Consider the following 16,226-nt stretch of genomic DNA (forward strand, 5'->3'; position numbering starts at 1 on the left):
AAAACCTTTTGAAAGTTGTGAAGTATTTTAATGGACTGAGAGGATTATTTCATTTTTTCATAATCTGTTATTTGGAAAGCACAAAGAAGAAATCAGTCTGGAATGTGATAATTTTATGTTCATTTCCAGGGGTTCTTGACTTAGTTCCAGACAACATAATTTCTTATGTACAATTTTTACTCCTATTTAGCAGCCTTACTGAACAAGTTTAATTTGGTACATGCATGTTTATAAAATAAGTTTCCTGTCTTAGATATGATCTATAAATCCAGGGTTACAGTGCTTTAAAATACAAAGGTATGTGTAGGAAGACAATAATTTAATGCACCCTTAATGTCATCTTAGGGCCAGGGTGCTGGTTTCATTAAAGGGATCTGGCACGTGACAAAGTCCATGGGCGTTTGTGATGAGCTCAAGGCTGCAGCTTGCCTTGCACTGGGAGGACCTCTCACCTCTGCTTCAATGGGTTGGTCATCTGTCTGAGGCCTCTGTCACTAGTCTTGACAGTGAAAACAAAGACCATATTTTGGTAGCTATATTAGAAGGTGAGGCATTAATTGTATTATTCCATACTTCTTCCCAGAGGCAGCAGCTGCACAGTGTGGCATAATTTCATACAGCTGTTCATCATCTGATTCTTGGGTGTGAAAAACTTACCAGGTAGTAGTGTAAAGAACAACTCCATAGTTCTTGTTTTGTCAGAAAGGGCACAACAGAACTGCTATACATGCACCTAGGCTTTAGCAAACGTCTGCATATTGATCTGAAGTTAAAATATTGATAAGCCACTGTTTTGACGAGGAATTGGGGAATTTTCTGGCTCAAACATGTAATCTAATTTCACATAACGGTTCATTTACTTACTCCTCCCCTTACTACGTACATCCAGCCCAAAGAATGAAGGGCACAATGCACATCCTGTAAAAGTTGGCCACAAGAGGTGGGATGCCTGTGGATTGGACGTGTGACAAATGACTGTGGCATTGGGTGGCAGAGGCTCCATTCAGCACATGCTGCAGGGCTGATGGTTGGCTTCTGGCCCTAGTGCATAAGGCAGCAAGAGATCTCAATAGCACCTAGGATGTGTCTTACACCTCTAGCACACTGGCTTTATTTAAGGCTGACTGATGTCTTAGGCAGGCTTCTTCATGTTTACTCCACTGTTTTACATTTTCAGACTTTTTACCCCAAAGCACATAATTTTTAATTTTAAGATAAAACAGAAAATTATTCCCCCCAGAACACAGCTACAGGAGTAAAGGTTCAAATTCACATACTTTTCATTCCCTTTTTCTGATGCAGCTATGCTAACGCGTGCAGGAAGCAGAAGGTTTGTGTGAGTGAAGCAGAAACACGCCATGGCTTCCTCTCCTTCCTCACATACCTCATGGACCATGCAGAAAATTTCTAGCTAATTAGCGAGGGGACCTGATAAATCACCTGCTTCTTTGGAGCACAAAAATGCAACATGGCCTAGTACTAAGCCTATTTAGCATCTAAAGCCCTGTGCTGCTCTGCCCTCTCAGTCTGGGAAGCAGAACTCTGCATAGTGAGAGCTCCCAGGTGGGATCTTTTAACTGCTGGGGCTTAATGAACATTATGTGAAAAGACCTTTTAAAAGAGGCTGCTTAGCGTTTACTCCTGGTTATAACAACCCTAGGGTAGTCTACTTTTGTTGCTGCCTTCTTAAGAGTCCACTTGTGGATATACAGTGACTGCTCGTTCCACCTCTATGCAAAGGACTAAAGTCTAACTATCCTTCATAGAAGGGTATTTCTGTCAGTTTCTTCTAAGTTAAATGCGAATGAGGGGAAATTCTCCCACTTCTACTGTTTTAACTGGCATGACAAGACTGCATGTATTAACCTCAGGTACCTGAACTGAATGACTAAATCGGTAAGCTTGGAGGAGATTTATAGGATGAGCACTAAAATATGGTGTAAAAGAAAAAAAAAAAAGCTTTAAGAAAGGTACGTTAATTGGACACGTACGTAATATGAGTAGCTCCGTTTGAAAGATCTGTGACCTACCACAGACAATGGGGCAAAAGGTAAATCTGAAATTCGTTTTTCAATGCTTCTTGGCTGCTGCCAAGCACAGAATACTAAGATACCAATCTTCGCGATGCCATCTACCCTGAGCAATAAAAAACCCACCCTTAATTTAACCGGAGTCACCAGTCAGCTCCTGAGGCATAAACAGGCAGCTGAAGCACCGCGCGTAGGCTGACTTTAGTGCTGGATGCCGAGCAGCGCTTGGCACAGGTGGAGGAGTTTTCATCACAGACCCAAATTAACTCCGGTGAAGTTGTTCCGCGCCTGCCAGCGCCGGAGGAGCAATCTCCGTGTGGGAGAAGCGCCCAGCGCGCCGCCCTCCCCTCCCGGCGCCGCTCGGCCGAACAAAGGCGGCAGCGCCGGGTCCCCTTTGTGCGCCGCGGGCCGGGCACGGAGCGATCCCAGCGCCCGCCCCGGGCTCCCAGCACGGCCCGGCCCGGCCCGGCCCGGCTCGGCACAGAACAGCAGCGCGTCGGGAGGAAGCGCCGGCTGCGCGGCGGGCGGGCGGGCGGCTGCCGGAGGCCCGGGCCCTGCCCGCCCCCGTCTCCTCCCCTCGGCCGCCGATCCTCCGCCCCCTCCGCCCTCTCCTCGCGGCGGCGGCGGCGGTGGCGGTGCCTTCCTCGGTCCCGGCTCCTCCGGCTCTCCGCGGCTTCGCTCCGCTCCGGGGGCTCCCGCGCCGCGCTGCCCAGCACGGTAAGGGCGAGGCGAGGCTCGGGGCCGAGGGTGGCTCCGTCCCGCGGCTGCCCCGCTGGCTGGGGCGGCCCCGGGAGCGGGGCGGGCGGGACCCCGCGCTGCCAGCCCCGGCGGGTGTCTGGCCAGGGGGCTGCAGCGGGGCTGGGGCGCCGCGCTGCCCCGGGGGCGGGCGGGGGCTCCCCCAGCCGGGGGCTGCAGCAGGAGCCGCCCTGCCCTGCCCTGCCCAGCCCAGCCACGCTGCTGGGGGTCGGCGGGCGGGCGGACGGGCGGCTCCCGGAGGGGACGGAGCGCAGCCCCGAGCGGGGGGTGCCGCGGGCGCTGCCCCACCGGCCGAGCCGGCTGCGCCCCCCGGCCCCGGGCGGCGGCTCCGACCCCCAGCCCGCGAGCGGGTTCGCGGCGGAGCGGGTAGGGCGGTTTGGCTCGTCTGAAACGCCTCGCTAAATGGCACGGGAAAGCGTATGGCCCGGGAGAAAGCCGCTGGAAGGGATAGCTGTTGGACTCCTCCGAGTTATTTCCCCGAGTCGGAGCGTAGTGGGAACTTCCCCCCGGGATGCCCGTTCGGGGGGATGCGGGGCTGAGCACATGGCTGCCTCCCCTGGGTCTGCCCCGCGTCTGTCACTGCACCGCCTGCCAAGGGGCCTGCCGGCGCCTGCTCTCCCTTCGGAGTGCTAATCTGACCCCAGGAAAACTTTAGCTGGGCGAGGGAAGGAGGCTTCTCCAAAAGGTAATTTACTTAAACGCGTTGGGTTTTTTTCCCTGCTCGTCTTCCTTCCCTCGCTCAGGCCAGGCATCTGTGGAAAGGAGGGAAAGCAATGGGATTATCTGTGTGTAAGGGTCCAACACGTATGGCTGCTGATAGTGCAGAGACGAAGGTTAAAACTTGCAAAGACTTGACACTGGCAAATTAACATCTCCTGTGAATCGTAGTGTTAACTTTTTAAGCTTGAATTTTATGGTCCTTTGCTTGTTGATTGTTCCTCGTGTTTAAAGTCTCTAGATACTCAGGTATTTAAGGACGAAACATATTCTTTGCACTTTCAATGACAATGTTGTTGCATTTTGTAAACATCAGGACAACTTTTATCTTTAATGTAGCGCCTTTTATCACTCAGCTGTATTGAGCTGTACTAAATACTTGCACTGTTTGTAAATCTGGTGCTGATTTGTTGGGTGGTTTTGCAAAGGTCACTTCAGTTCATCCAATACAGGCAATTTTTGTAAAACGCCTGTATTGATTTAGTGTGGTACAGGGTCAGACTTGGCATTTATAAATTATTTCACATTTGTACTTGTGTGCTGTAAGAGCCATGCTTTATAAAGCAACTATTCCTTAGTTTTTCCTACTGGCAGATCTTGGTGTGTGGTGTACAGGAGGTGTACAGCTTTATGGGCATCTAACGTTAAGTGTCCTACTTATTTAAAAATGTTGAGAGCTCTAAAAGGGTCAGTGTAATCCATACCACACGTGTGCTCAACTGACCTAGAATTAACAGGATAAAACACTTTTAGGCGCTTCTGGAGTGAAAGGTAGGATGCTGTTTCCGCGTGCATGGCTAACAATGACTTGCTTTTTCAAGGTGTCCGGTGCCATGCTCCCCAGTTTGGAGGGTGGCAGAACACCCGGAAAGGCTTGGCTTAAATTGGTGAGACTGGTCATGGGAGCAGAAGGCACCAAGCAGCCTGGAGGTGCTCCACGGGGAGGTGAACACGATGGTGTTGGTGGCCAAGGGAGGTGGATGCAGGGACCACCATCAATCCCTCATGGATGGTGGGCAGCCCGTGCTGTGCTGTGGGGCTGCTGGAGCTGACACAGCTGAGTGCCCTCTCAGGGCCCCCATTTCATGTGGGTTGGTAACTTAGCATGTCAGGTGCTATTTCATGCTGCGGGACTGAGTTTCCCCTCTGGCTTTCAGGAGGCAGCAGGCAGGTGCCTGTGCTCTGCCGTGTAGGTGCAGGCACACCAGGAATGTGGTGCTGAGTGTGATTTGCTGCCTCGATGGGACTGATAGCCCGTGCCAACAAGTTCACTCTGCTGCACAGAAGGCCTGGACTGCCTTCATGCCAGCGCATCTGTGTTAAGCAAATTGTATCACAAGCTAAAGTTAAGAGTTAACCATGTTTTCCAGGTTCTTGTGGAGATCATTTGCTGTCACTTTGCTGGAGAGGCTCTTTCTGTGTTGAGTTGTAGCAGCTGGCCACCTTCACCTTCCTTGTCTGCCCCTCTTAGGCTTGTGGTGACCATGCTGAAGATCCAGTTATTTAATGAAATAATTAAATCGTGCATTTAATATAGGTGCAGTCTTCCACTGGGTAGGAGATGGTTTTCTCTTAAAGGTTCCTGCTTCTCTTTCAAAATCTGGAGGTCTAAGGTTGATTTAGCAAAGCAAAACTGACTCAAATTGTAGGACACAACTTTGCAAATAAGTTTTGATTGCTCAGAACTACAGAGCTCATTTTGGATAGTGTGCTAGTGTGTAAAGGGAAGGTGTTTCTCAAATGTGCTTTTGTAAGTATGTTTCCTAGTGCTGACTAGCTAAGTTAAAAGTCTGTACACTGAATTATCATAGGGTAGATTTTGGCCATTAATTGTAGTGAAATGCAGAGTAAATAAAGGCTTATGTTTACAGCCTGCCCAGAACTAGAGGGTGTATCTTTAAATTCTGGAACATCTCTGGTCTCTCACTGGCTAACAGTGTGTCTTGTTTTCTGCTGCTAGATTACAGCTCCCTCCCATAAGGCCTTAAGCACATGTGTTGATCAGCCTCAAGTTAATAATTTTTAATTAAACTGAAGGGTAAGTATATGTCAACTACAAAGTGTTTTTCTTTCAAGGAAGCTTTATTTTAGGAGGGCAAGTTCTGAGAAGTTAGAAGAACTAGTTTGTGTTATCCATGGAGCTAAAGGCCTGTAGGAGTTGGAGGTTTAAATGGAAAAAAAAGAGAAAAGCTTGGACTGTTGAAGTGTAATGTACAATAGCTGCTTGGAAACTGCATTTTAAGGAGAAGCAAAAGCTTGCCAAGTTGGGCTGCGGACCTTGCTGTGAGAATAAGATACTGCAAGTTACCAGAAAACCTAAAAGGAATGAAGTAAAGGAGGGGATTGATTGTTGGAGAGCAGAAACTGCAGGGATAGCACGTGAACTGCCAAAAGCTAGAGGATGAAGAAATTTAAGATGAAGAGAGGGGAAAAAAAAAAGAAAAAGAGCAGAAGAGAATTTGGCTATGATGTTGTGAGGACCAGGCTGTATGAAAAATGCTTGATGCCTCTAAAATTAGCACTTTCTGTTTTAGTTGTTTAGTTTTAGATATGCATGAGGATTGAATATGGGAGAAAGATAGGGTGCCAAATGGAAATGACTGGAATAAATGTCTTGTGTCTGCTCCCAGTCAAACTAAGTCTGAGGGTCTCTGCTTTTGTGCCCTTTTGTGAGCTGGGGCAGGGCATTGGAGCCAGGTTAAAAAATAGAATTGGGTGTTATTGGGTTAGGCTGAAGGTAGCAGTTGTGATAGCAAGATAGCAAAAGATGTATAGTTCTATTTCTTTTAAAAAGAGAAGGATATCTTCACACCTTTTACTCTGGTCACAATAGAATTTAAGGATTTAGAATAAATTTGGAATGGAAAAAGTAATTAAGTATATAAAGCTAAGTGGAAAACAGGATAAAGAGCATCATGTATTTGCCACAATTAGGTCACGGGAGACTAAAGTTATATTATTACTGGCTAAATACTGAATGTCCTAGACAATAGGAGCAGAAGGCTTCAGTTCCATGTATATACACCAAAAATAATTAAATTGGAAATGTGAGGCTTAGCTAAAGGTGTCTCCTGAAGGAGAAATTATGAGTTTGCCTGCCTCATAAAGCAATTATTCATGCTCTGCACCAGTGTTAGTGGAGAGCTGGTCTCTTTGCTTCACCATACTGGCTGAAATAACTGTATGAGAAGGACAATTGCTGACGAGGCAAAGTTGGTAGTCGGCACTGAGGTGGGTTGGATTATTGCACAGGAAGAATTGAATGTCTGTGATGACTGAAACAATAGGAATGTCAGGAAGTTGAATAGCTCTAAAAGCAGAGTTATTTACTGAGTGATTATTAACAACACATATGCTATCAGCTGGCAAGTCATCCCTTAAAACAGGTTTGGAGGAAAAGGCCTGACAGCCATAGACAGGGATGACTCTTGTTTGATACTGACCATGAAATGGGAGCAAACGTGGTGCTCTGGAAGAGCTCTTCAGTGAAGGTAGACAAGTCATTAGGCAAGGTATTAGGGTGACTTTGTGTAAAATACTTTACATAGTTCTGGGCACTTATGTACAGAAAATATTAAATCGTAGTGGAACATGTGGATGGACATCCAAACTAGAAAGATCATGTAGTGTGAACAGTCTGGAGTTGGATGAGAGACCAAAACTTAAACTACTCTGTCTTAGTAATGGCAGAGATGGGAGATAGCAGCTGCTTAGAAGTTCCCTGGGGCAAATTCTTGGAGGAGAGGAAGGGTCATAAACTGAAGATTCATCTGTGATTTTGGGTTAAAAACTTGGTGTACGGAAGGGTAATTTGATGGATGAGTACAAGAATAATGCACGTGGGGGATTTGAAAGGAGTTTCCTTACTGTCAGATTTTGGATGCCTTCCTAGCTGTATGTATCCTGAATCGCAGCTAAGTATTGAAGTTTGCATGTGACTGTTCAGGAATGGAGCAGTTCAGGTAACTGAAACTGCCATATTTTATGCTTTGGTGTTCACAGTTAATCAACAGAAATAGTACTTTACTTCAGTAAAGGAGGTGTGATGAGCAGAAGCACTTATTTTTGGGGAGCATGTGTTGTCTAGTCACATGATGGTGGATGGAATTTATAGCAAGTAAAAACACTTATCTGTGACATTAGTAGCTGTTTTGTTCTCTTTTCAGTGCATAATGGAGTGGAATGAAGCTTAACTCATAAAATATTTAAGATAACCACAAATTAATATATGTGGGACAGAAAATGCATAAATGGACATGCAGGCTGGAGGTCAGGTTGGCTGACTTGCACCCATAAATAAATAAAAGGGTTCTCCTGTCGAATGAGTGCCTGTGTTTATCCTCTGCCTGATTTCATGCTCTCTGGTCTTAGGGGTGTTCCATGGCACTGGCTGCATCCTCTTGTTGGGGGCTGTGCTCCTGGGAGTAAGGGCTGCCTGGGGAGAGGCTTGGACAGAGCCTCGTGGGGTGGACGAAGTGCAGAGCTGTTGAAAACCCTGGTGGGGGCTCTCAGCTGGGGTTTGTGTGCTTGTCTGTGGCTTTGTTTTGCAGTACCTGACCCAGGTGTTGGTGCTGAGCTGTGCCAAGGCTAATGCACCCTAACCCCTGGGAAGCAATTGGGGTATGGGGTGTGCTAATTGAGACACACTTCCTCTAGTGACAGTGCTGAGGACTTGACTGGTTCACAGTGAAGAGAAGAGTGTGCCCCATTGGAAGTGTAAAGATGGCACGTGTGGTTGAAGGCAATGCCGTGTTGACTTTGTTTGATCTTTGCCATAGCATCAGTCTCTCTTGGTTTATAAACTATCCTGTGGCTATGCCCAGTGAAACTTCTGGAAGCTTTGAGATGACTTCAAAAAGAAAAAAAGAATATGTCACCTGTGTGAATGTATTCTGAGAAGAACCATTGAAAAAATAAGGTGCTTTGAGTTTGTTTGTACATCAAAGCAAGATGAATATCTTGATATTGCTTTATGACTATTTGTTTTGAATTTATAAGGTGGGTGTCTTACTGCCTTAGAAATAATCCAGTTGCAAACTTCCAATGTAGTTTATTAAAATCTGAATTTTAAGTGTTTGCCCTAAATGCCTGTGTATTTTTTGCTTTAAAGAGGAGCTATGTAATGAACTCAATGTGTCAGCATGCCCCATAGGAAGCAATTGTGAAAAGATTGTGTTGAGCCATCAGAAGAATAATTAGACAATCCCAGGGAAAATTGAATGTGTTGTCCTGGTTGCTTTTAGCATGCATTATTAGGCTGTTTGCGTACTGTTATTTTTCATTTACTGCTATTGCCCTATTATGCAATAAAAGTATAGTTAAAAAATATAAGACTAGGGCTGTGGTGGGCATTATAACATCTTTCATTTGACAGCCTTCAAGTCCCAAATATTAATTAATGTGGTGGAAAAGTTGTTTCACATTTACAAGGGAGAGATTCAACCTAAATTCAAACAGTCTTTACCAAATCAAAGAGCAAAGCACTTGTCTCTTGATGCTTTGCTGTGTTCTTTAAAAACAAAAATCACTCAAATAATTTCCTGTTACAATTTGAGGTCTTAGAAAAGTCTGCATTAAAAAATGGGAGGAAATGTTTTAAGGCTTTACTGGACAGGGAAGATAATAATTGAGTTGAGTATTGTCTAAGTTGTCTTCTTCATCTAGTGCCTCTTCACAGTACTAGACAAGTCTGTTTTAAGTAACTACCCAAATTCATGAGTGGACCCAGACCTTTGGGTTTGTGATGACCTTTGTCTCTCTATTTGACAAGTTAATCTGTGCATGCTGCTACTTGGGAGGTTAGGCAACCACAAGGAAGCTTTTTCTCATGTATGCATGTGCATTTATAGATATATGGAGTTTGAATCAGGATGGAGGAGAATCATTTAAGTAATGCTTGGTTAGAGCACTTTTGAGATGATGGTGATGATGATGATAATATGAATTTTATTTTACTTTATTTTATATATATAAAACTTAATGTTGCTGTGATATGTTTGTCAATCTGTTATTTGTCTTCCTGTCTAACTCCAGTGGGTTTGGACCATTTTTAAAATCCTGCTTAAGAACCTTTTGTCACTTTTGTCACATGCAGCCACATACTTCAAGATTATATTCTAAAAATTGCATATTTATTACTAACATTTGTAAATTGCTCATGTAAGTACAGTAAGTAACATGACGCATTCTATGTGCATGTTGTATTTAATTGCATTTAATATTTAGATTCATATTATCTGTGTTGTTTTGCCTTTCTGAGCTGCAATATTGCTGAATTTTATTACTGTTGGGTGTCCCAGTGTGTTAGTTTGGGTGTTCAGTGATAATTGCAGTGAGTGTCAATGAATTTAAATGGTAGGCAGTGTGAATGGAACTTCATGGTTTGCTTTTGCTCCAGTTGGATAGATGTTATTTTGTCACTGAAGATCACTTGTGATGGTCTCTCTACATAGTAAAACTTGATACAATATTAGGGACTTACTGATAAATCAGTTAATTTTATTAATGAATATCTGCTAATCAGAAACTAGAATCGCAGTTCCATAATGTGTGATTTTTGCAGTGTGTTTGAACAAATGCTTGGGGAGCATTGCAGATAGGAAGGCCTGCTTATTCAGATTTCCTGCAAGGCCTCCATACGTGCTTTACTGAAGGATTTCAGGTGTTCTAGTTAATTTCTAGTTAATTTTGTCTTTATTTATTGCTGCTGTGCTGTCTTGCACTGTTTTGTGTGCGAGTTCGGGGTTTACTCCTGTTGTAATTTTGGGTCCTATTCCCTGCAAATGAAATGATGCTTATTAGGCTGAGCTTCAGAACTTCTAGCTGAAGTGAATTCCCCAAATCTTTGTGTATTTAAAACTACAGATTTCAGGTCTTTCCCCCTTGTGCCCCTTTCTTTGTGTTTGATAGATATGAGGAAAAAGAGACACTGACTCTAATGAAACAGACCATATAGGAGTACACAATGTTCTCTTTATTTGAAGAGAAATGTTGTTTTCCTCTGATCTTTGCTATAGTCATTTGAGGTGTTCACTTCTGACTAAAATACATTTATTTATTTAAAAAGTAAATTTTGATTTTTTTCTGATGACCTCTTTCTTATAGCAAGTTTGTGCTAGCACACAAATTTCTTTAAGGACTGAGAACTTTCTTTCCCCCCTGTTTAATTGAAAGATGATCAGTATAATTTCTCTCTTCCTTTCCTCTCAATCTCCCTTAAACCAAAACAAACCCTTCAGTCCTTAAACAAAAGTGTCTTTGTTTTTACATTTGTTTTATGAAATTGCTTGAATCCTTTGGGAAAAGCTTTCCTCTCACAGGAAGAGAGGGAAAAAACCCCCCACCCTTCTAAAGCCAAAACCAGCAAGCCTGCCACCAGACATTACTTTGTTTTGCTATCTGAATAGTGGCAGATTGCATTAAAAAAGCAATTTCTTATCTTAATGAATGAAAAGTGCAATTGCAGAAATGCACACAAATAGACAAATGGTTTTCGCTCAGCAAATGTAAAATTGGTAGTATCCAGGGCATTAATTTGCTACATGCCCTTCTGGAAGCTTCTTCACATTTGGAAGTGGAATTTTAAATGGGTATTTTGTAGATCTGAGAGGTGGGACTATGAACTGCTCCTTGGCCTTTCTGATTTTATTTTTTGACACTGTTTATTGCTAAAAGTCTCTTGGTTGTACACCTTGGTGCTGTTCTGATGCTGTGGCCTTGCTGTGGAGCCATCCATCCTGGCACACTAGGCAGTTGTGTGAAACACCATCTCCTGACCTAGGAACCTGGAAACTGGCAGCAAACATGAGTTAAATGAGAGATTGGGCCAGGAAGACAAAGAATTATGTGAAATATCACCCTGCTAGTTTGTCTGCATGGGCTTTATCCAGAATATATACTGAAGAACAGAGATGCTGATGAGCTATTAGAAGATTATTGCAGCAGACTCTCTCCCAAATGCAATAAAAATGCAAAATTGAGTCAGTGGCCTACTAATCTTGATCACCTGTGTTATTATGCAGGCTGGAGGGATCAAGGATGAAGAAAAATTTTCTGAGTAAATGCTGCAGGTGAATGAAAAACTAAGGCAGCCTCCGTTAACACCAGGAGGTAGGGGCTTATCTGCTGAAGAGTGAGAGATCAGACACTGGGCTAAAAGCATTGGTGCAGGACTGTCCTGGAAGACCCCTTTGTGAGCATTATATGGAGAATTAGGGGTATGGTGGTCTCCCTGGCTTCCACTGGCACCTCACATCTTAAGCAGCTCTTGAATTTTGCTTGACGTTCCCTCTGTTGGTGTCCTGCATTGCTGCTGTCCCCCTTCTGTCCCCAAAGCCCATGCTGTGTCAACTTTATAGCTCATGCTGGGCTTCCATGTGTGTGCAGCTGTGAACAGCTGTGTCCTTATGACTGGCTTAGCCATAGTGTCCTGGTGAAACCTTCATGTCATTTCCTGGGCTTCCTTTTTATATCCCAACCTTGCAAGTACAGCTGCTTGTGCTGCCAGTGCCTGGGAACAGAACTGTGTGTGCTCTGCAGTGCCTTGTGGAGTAGCATCCATACCTCTCATAAACAGGCATGTGCAGAGATGATTATATGGATGTTCATCTTATATCTGAAACATTTTTAAGTGCTCATCATGAAGACTAGACCAGAGAATTATAGGCTTTGGAGAGATAGAAGCTGAATTAACTTGTGCTTTGCTGACTAAGCTGCATTAATGTTTTCATTACTTGCCCTAAAATGCAGTAGGCAAAAGCTGTAGGGAGAGGCCCTGTCCTCCATCTATGCTGAATTTAATAAAATATAGGTTTTCTCCTTCTAAACTTTCATTAGCCAAGAACCTCTATGATGCTGTTTAGATTGTTGCAGTCAGCTAATTTGATTTCCATATTACTTCTGGGTGACTGTTGCTGAAAAGATCTTTTTACAAGGTGCCTTGCCCCAGTATGAAATCAGATCCTCACCCTCCACCTCCTACGTATCTATTGCTGGATTGTGTGGGCTGTGCTGCTGAGCCAGAGAGCACAGAGGAGTATTTGCCTCCTGTGCTGCTGTTGTGGTCAAGGCTAATCAAGTGCTGCTAGTGACAGGAGGGCTTGCTTTCCTGGTGAATAGCAGGATGGTGTTGTGTATTTTGCTCAGGGGGGATCAGCACAGATGCTGAGTAGAGGAGCTGCCCACCTGACAGATCCATGCTCACTCTCTTTGTTCCAGTCTGCTGTGTGCCCAGAACACTTTCCCTGAAAATGCTGTTCCCTGTAGGTGCTGCAGTTGAGCTGGGACAGCAAGGTGCAGACTGGAAGGACAGAGACTGCTATCCAAAAAGCCTTGCAGTGGACATGGTTAGTACTGCAGCTCTGCAGGCCAGAGGCTGTCACATGTTGCTGCAGGTTCAAGGCTGAGGGAATTGCTGTGTGAGCTGGGCATGAAGGAAGGAGGCAGCTTGTGTTATGGTAGCTGGGATGCAGACACTGTCTAATGTGGAGTTGCCTGCTGTGAGGTTCCAGTCTTTCTCCTACGTCTTTCCCATGTCTTGAACTTTTACTAATTTAAAGCTGAACTTCTAATGAGAAGCAAAAAAACCTGTTCCTTAATCAGTGTGATTTGCTTTCATGGAATACTTCATTCAGCTTAGTGCAAATTGTGAAAGCCATGTTTTTATATTTGAAAATTATGTCAGCTGCTCTTGACATTGAACCAGGCAGAAGAGTGCTGACAATCCCCATGAAGTCTGGCTTCAATGAACTGTAATTTAGTACCATAACATACTGAACTGAAAGAAGCAATAAAATAGTCCTCCATATAGTCCTTTTGCATTATAGTTCTGGAGTTGCAGCTATGGGTTTTCCATAGTTTCCTTAATACCTTTCTCTTCTTAATAGGCAATATAAAGAATACCAAACTCCTCAAATTCACTTGAAGTGTTATTAGAATAACTCATATGTTGGGGTAGAGATAATGGCCTCTTGTTCTTCTGTAGAGCAGTCACATGGGCACAAATTCTTTTTTTCTTTCCTTCTTTGAAGTTGTTTTACAGAGTTACACAGAAATGCAGGGATTTTTCCTAGGCTGGGATTTTTCTCAGGTCAGTGTCAGAACTCCCTTTTTCATAATCGCTAAGATTGTGACAACAAGATAAACAGAACTGAGGTGAGGTATATCTTGTTCACCAAGTTGAACAGATCTTAAAATTTTTTTCCATGATCAACTAACTCATTGACATGGCAGTTAATAGAAGTGTAAATGGGAATGTCAGAAACTCTGTGGTCACTGCCCTGTAAGCTTCACTGGCACCTACAGTGAGTGTTCTCCAAGGGTAAAGAAGAGGCAGAGCTTGGATATGGAGGAGGGAATTACAATGCTAGAGTAATTGGCCGAGTTAATTGTGGCTGCTGTGCTTGGTACCTCTAAAGGCTTCTGACAGTGGAAGGAGAGTGCCATTGGGTTGTTGCCCAGTTTCTCTTTTTTAAAAAATATTGTGATATGTCTGATCACAAATTCACAGACTTTGAGCTCCCAAAGTGTAGAAGAACTTTCCTTGATGGGAAATTATAGAACATACCTGCTTATGTGTTCTGAATTATATGGTGGTTTTTGTTTTAACCAATTCTATTCTGACTTGGGAAAAAAGGTGATAGGTTCTCATGAAAAGAGATGTATTCCACATGGAAACCATGTACATAATTTTCAGATGATTTAAAAGCGCATTTCAAGACAGATCAGAGTTATCTTGATTTATGTATTTGGTCTTCAGCCTATGTACAAAATGTAAAGTGAAATAAAATTAAGATGTCTGGTTTATTATGTTGTTTACTAATAAAATACATCTAAGTGTTCACAAGGGAAAATTTTATTTGGAAAAAGATTCAAATGAAGTACCGCCCTACTGTCTCTGTTGTTACTTTTCTGTTGTCTTAAATTTTTTTTAGTTGTTTTTTTCCCCCCTTCTAACCGTGCCTAGGATGTGTATTTGAGCTAACCATTAATGCTTCATTTTTGATGTCTGTTGTACTTTTACCTGTATGCTAATGTATGTAGATGAACAGGCCAGGACATGACCTATATAATACAAGTGCCTTAATTTACTCCTATGTACATTCCAGGGTGTGGATATTTAAATAAAAAGGGAAAAGATGAGCTGGCGCCTGGTACAGTAATTCTAGCTGGAGACTGGTACTTGTGATAGGTGGGTAGTTATCAAAGTAGCCACCATCTGATGCCATTTTTTCCCATTCTTGCTGTAAAGGCAGCTCATGGAGACACATCCGCAGCCAGGCAGGGGCCAAGGGCCTGCTTGGGCAGAGTCATTCCTCAGTCCTCTTTTCCATCTTGAAGGCAGGATGCACATGCTGGGCCTCTCCTGGCAGCAGGGTGCACCTTGCAGCTGTGCTTCCCAATGATCTTGGGAAGAGCAGCTCCTGGAAAGCACAGAGCCTCCCTGCTTGCCCCAAGTTCAGGCTTCCTGCAGGAGCCCATGGGACATGGCCTGCCCTGCCTCTCTCCTGGATTAGGGCATGGCTGGCCTCTGGGTGGAACACAGGATCTACCTGGCCATCCCTGCTGGATCCCTTGGTGTCTCTAGTGCTGTGACAGGCACTTCACAGGAGGATGACAGATGATTCCTTTGATACTGTGCCAGGAATTCAGCCTTGCAGAGCACTCACAGGTCATAGTTGAGATTTTGCATCTTAGATAGAGAGAAATAATAAATCCTTCACATTAAACAGGATGAGAATACACAAAAGAACGTTTCCAGGAAAGCATGCGTGCATGAGATGGGGAAAAGGAGTTGATCTGGTTTCTGATGTGCACCATTAACTGTGGGATCTGCAACATTCCTCAACAGTCGAGAAATGTTACGTGGATGTCTGCAGGTGATCTTGAGTCATCTTGGAGACAGAAGACTGAATCCTCCTCTCAATCCCTTGGTATTCCTTCTGTAACAGGATGGTGTCCACACATTAATAATACTGGTTTTTTTTAAGTCTCAAATGATCTAATTTTCTAGATGAGCTTTCCCTTTCTGCAGCTGGTTTGGACTGAATCTGGGGAAGCAGTTCCAGTACATGGTCTGTATCCAAAGGATGCTCCTCTGAGGACTGTTAGCTATGGTAGGAATGTAGTCCTTAGCAGGTGGGCTGGGCTCAAACTCTTGCCCTGCCCTGTGCTTGGAGAGGTTGTCCATGAATTCTGAGCTGCAGCATTGCTCCCCCACATCTTCTGAGGGGTGCTGAACAGACTGGTGACAAGGCAGACTGAGGTGGGCATCCAGTGAAACGTGTTCCCCAGGTCCCTCTCCCAGGTTCTCTCCTAAAATATCGGAAATGCTCTTACTTCTATCTTCCTATCAGTCCTCTTAGTTGGATTGTCTGGAAATAGTTACTTTCTTATAGATGTCTTGCTGGTGGTATAAGATAGCTTGGCAGCATCTATGAGAAAACAGTTATATGGGGAAGAGGTTGTTTTGAGATTTTTGTCTTAACTGGAAGAGTACCAAAAGCTGGGAAGTGCAAAATACATGTGTTGTTTTTTTTTTCCTCTGAAATTTCACACCACTTTTCAAAATAAATTTTTCTGACTTTAAGTGGGTGAGTCCTTTCTCAAAAGTAGTGATTCCCAAATGTTCATATTTGAGCCAAGAATAAAATCCCTTTTTATGCAATCTCTTCAGAGCCTGCCTTTGAGAAAGAAAGAAAGAATTTAGTCTTCTTTTAGAGACTT

General features: G+C 43.9%; 1 protein-coding gene across 1 annotated transcript in view; it reads left to right on the top strand.

Moving 5' to 3' along the window:
- Nucleotides 1-2,561: 2,561 nt before the first annotated feature.
- Nucleotides 2,562-16,226, top strand: part of FAM110B (family with sequence similarity 110 member B) — a 114,314-nt gene continuing 100,649 nt past the window's right edge. The window contains exon 1 of the mRNA XM_058806738.1: nt 2,562-2,747. The gene's annotated coding sequence lies outside the window, so the exon portion shown is untranslated. The remainder of the gene's footprint in view (nt 2,748-16,226) is intronic.

Source organism: Ammospiza caudacuta, chromosome 1, assembly GCF_027887145.1.
Source record: "Ammospiza caudacuta isolate bAmmCau1 chromosome 1, bAmmCau1.pri, whole genome shotgun sequence".
In the NCBI taxonomy this organism is placed as follows: domain Eukaryota; kingdom Metazoa; phylum Chordata; class Aves; order Passeriformes; family Passerellidae; genus Ammospiza; species Ammospiza caudacuta.